Below are 4,403 nucleotides of genomic sequence, written 5' to 3' on the forward strand. Positions count from 1 at the left end.
AAAAAAAAAAAAAAAAAAAAGAGATTTCGGTTCTGTCAGAGATTTGAGAGTGGGTGATACACAGAAACCCAAGCATATTAATAACTATTTTATCATACATTAAATGGATCCATTGTGAGTAGTGATGATGTAAATGCCGAATTAATCAAACTGAGAGTTATAACCTGACTGAGAGAATGGGAGAGCACGGAGGGTATGTGTATGGGGAATTGATTAAATAAACTATCATCTTCCTCAACAGGAAGCCCTAACATCATCTCAAAATTTAAACATTAGGAAAGAGCAAAACACAAATCTACTTAAGATATAGGAAGGAGAAACCGATAAAGGGTTTTAAAAATATATGTATTTATTACTTTGAATACACAAACACTTAATGTATACGTACACACACGTATACACATATGTACACACACATATAAATAGATTTGATGATAAATATAGAGATAGAAATAGACAAACATAGATAGATAGATAGATAGATAGATAGATAGATAGATAGATAGATAGATAATGGATAAGATAGATATAGAAAGGAGATAAATGGACAAATGGGTGGATGATAGATGGGTGGAAAAATAATACAGAGGTAGATGATTGATAGAATAGATAGATGATACATAGAGATAGATGGGTGATAGATTGATAGGTAGATAGATGATTGATAGATAGATAGACGTTAGATAAGATAGATACAGAGATGAGATAAATGAATGGACAGATGGATGGATGGATGAGTGATAGATGGATAAACAAATAATATGGAGACAGATGATTGACAGAATAGATAGATGATATATAGGTAGATAGATGGATGATAGATTGATTGATAGACAGGTAGGTATGTAGATAGATGATTGATTGATAGACAGACAGACAGGCTCTCTCCCTGGAAACTTGGCAGTTCCTTGAGCTGGGACTGAAAAAGCACAGGAAATATAACTTTATCAGACACATTTAGAGGGTTTTTGAGCCTGAGGTTTCAGTTATGACGGACCAGTCCCCAGGCCTCCCTCTGACTCTACGGTCCTGTAATTAGCCACAGGAGTTTGGGTGGAGAGGAGCACTGAGGGCTCCTGAGCTCAAAGCCAGGGGTCGGGTGAGGACTGGGAAAGTCTCTTAAGGAGTGGTGGGCAGGTTTTCCTTCCTCTTTCCTGTAGTAACACATGAGAGGGGGAGAAAGCAGGGGAGGAAAGGATGGAAACAAAGAAGGAACCAGACTTTGCTTTGCTTTCTGCCTCCTGAGGACATCAGAGCCGGCCGAGACTGACCTCTGTCATGAAGGAGCACGGATTCTCACCAGCGTCCCAAGCCTTCCCTGTCAGGTCTTTGTCGTTCACCAGCATCCTCTGGCAGGAGACGAATGTCAAGAAAGTTTAGTGATCTAAGAATTTTTTTCCAAGCCTCAGAGGTTTTAGAGATGCATCCTTTCCTTTCTTTGTAATAAATCCAAAGGTTCTGTGACTTCACAGGTGATATTTTAAAATACAAACAGCAACACGTAATGAATTTTAAAACAAGGATGTTGCTATTTGGAAAAAGTCGGTTAGAACGCTTGCTGTCAAATACGCTTTCAGAAGAAATGAATTTTGGGGAAGCCTGAGGAGGCTCATAAGACAAGAAGATGGGCATCTGGGAGATGACGGAAGAAGGCGCACCTCCGGGAGAGGGCGGAAGAAGGCACACTTCTGGGAGATGAGGGAAGGAGATGCGTGTCTGGGAGATGGTGGAAGGAGACACGCCTCTGGGAGACGGTGGAAGTGAAGGGACTTTCACTGGGAGCAAGCAGTATTGAGAAGCCGGAGACATAGGAAGGACATTAAAAATCTGAAGTTACTTCAGCCACTGGAGAGCCAAGGGCCACGGAGTGAGAGGAAGGACTCCAACAGAACTCACTGCTTCCCTTCTCCCAGCACATGTCCTGGCAGCTCACCTAGCTGGATACTCTCACCTGAATGTTCACGTGGCCACTCTATCGTCCCACTAAGGCAACACTGGAAGCTCCAGGTCTAAGGCAGCCACCATCGGGGAAGATGCCAGGACAAGAATGGACGGATCAATACATTCTGAGCATCACACTAGCATCATTTTAGATTGCATGCATTCTGAACATCAGAACGGTTATGTCAATTCGAATTTGGGGTCTGACTGAAATTGAACTAGAATGTGGACTATCAAAGTAAAATCTAAAAAGAAAAGAATTTCTCTGCAGGTGCATGTAGTAATCACCACGTGGTTATTGTTTTTTGTTTTGGGTTTGGTTTTTTTCCAGTGCTGCAGGCTTTAAGAAGCTTTGGGTGTCCAAGCAAAGATACAAATCTGAAAAACAAGTGGAAAATCTAACTCCAGCAAAGCCTACTCAAATTTCAGTCTGTATTTCAAAATAACAACGGAGGACATCCACCCAACAGAAATTGGAAACTACCCTGCTGTCACCCTGTCTTCCTCCTCAACCCTCTCCTCCTCCCACTTAAGCACAAGCCACCTATTTCATGTTGCCATGGAAATTGTGCTTGGCAGGTGTCCCTGAGATAACCTTGGTTATATGGTAAAGTGGAGACCTCTAGTGTCCCAAACTTATATTTCCTTCAAGAATACATTACAGGAGTTGGTGTCTGTGATGGCGAATTTATCAAGAGGAAAGTTGAACCTGCTGACCAGGTCAGGCTATAAAATGACCAAATCCCAGAGTGAAATAAGAAGAAGAATCTTACCACCTTACTCCTGCAAGAATGACCATAATTTAAAAGTCAAAAAATAATAGATGTTGGCATGGATGTGGTGAAAAGACAACACTTTTATACTGCTGGTGGGAATGTAAACTGGTACAACCACTGTGAAAAACAGTGTGGAGATTCCTTGAAGAACCAAAAGTAGGACTACCATTCAGTCCAGCAATCCCACTACTGGGTGTGTACCCAAAGGGAAAAAAAGTCGTTCTATGAAAAAGACATTTGCACATGCATGCTCATAGCAGCACAATTCACAATTGCAAAAATATGAAACCAACTTAAGTGCCCATCAACCAACGAGTGGCTAAAGAAAATGTGGTCTATATACACCATGGCATACTACTCATTCATAAAAAGGATGACATAATGTCTTTTGTAGCAACTTGGATGGAGCTCGAGGCCATGATTATAAGTGAAGTAACTCAGGAATGGAAAACCAAACATCATATGTTTTCATTTATAAGTGGGAGCTAAGCTATGAGGATGTAAAGGCATAAGAATGAAATGATGGACTTTAGGGACTCAACGGGAAGGGTGGGAGGGGCCTGAGGGACAAAAGTCTACACAGCAGGTACAGTGCACACTGCTCAGGTAATGGGTGCACCAAAATCTCAGAAATCACCACTAAACAACTTATCCATGTAACCAAAAACCACCTGTACCCTAAAAAAACTATTGAAATAAAAAATTCAATTAAATATTTGAAAAAGAAGAATCTTTGTATTTTGCACTCATTGTATGTCTGGTCAACCATATCAAAAATCCAAATGGCTATACCCTAATAAGTATTTGATTCCCACAGATTTATTTGCCAAGTATTCTATAAAGTGGTCCATTCCTTTTTCAAAAGAAGAAAGCAGGCTAGGCATGGTGGCTCATGCCTGTAGTCCCATCACTTTGAGAGGTCGAGTTGGGCAGATCACCTGAGGTCAGGAATTCGAGACCAGCCTGGCCAATATGGTGAAACCCCATCTCTACTAAAAATACAAAAAATTAGCCAAGCATGGTGGCAGCACCTGTAATCCCAACTACTTGGGAGACTGAAGCAGGAGAATCTCTTGAACCCAGGAGGCAGAGGTTGCAGTGAGCCGAGATCACACCACTACACTCCAACCTGGGCAACACAGCAAGAGACTCTGTCTCAAAAAAAAAAAAAAAGAAAGAAAGAAAGAAAGAGAGAGAGAGAAACATTAGCAGCAATTGTCAACAATGGGGCTTCATTTATAACTTGACCCCAACAATCCCAGAATAGCACACAGAAACATACGGTTCTGGGGTTCTCAGCACAGAGGGAATTCTACAATGGCAGTGACCAAACTTTAGCCACTCATGTCCAGTATGACTTGTTCCCTCCCCCTTACCACAAGCCTGTTCTCACACCTTCACCTCCTTAAGCTAAATTAGAAAGTTCTTAACCTGAAGTTCACGAATGAGCTGAAATTTCCTGTAAATTTTGAGTAGGTGCGTATATAGGTATTTTCTTGGGATTAAGATTTTCTCTTTATCACTAGGTTTAAGAAATTTGATTACAATATGTGTTGGTGTCGTTTTCTTCGGGTTTCTTGTGCTTGGGGTTCATTGAGCTTATTGGGTGTGTGGATTTAAAGTCTTCATCAGGCTGGGCGCAGTGGCTCACACCTGTAATTCCAGCACTTTGGGAGGCCTAGACAG

The sequence above is a fragment of the Mandrillus leucophaeus genome, unplaced genomic scaffold (assembly GCF_000951045.1).
Source record: "Mandrillus leucophaeus isolate KB7577 unplaced genomic scaffold, Mleu.le_1.0 Scaffold15, whole genome shotgun sequence".
Taxonomy (NCBI): domain Eukaryota; kingdom Metazoa; phylum Chordata; class Mammalia; order Primates; family Cercopithecidae; genus Mandrillus; species Mandrillus leucophaeus.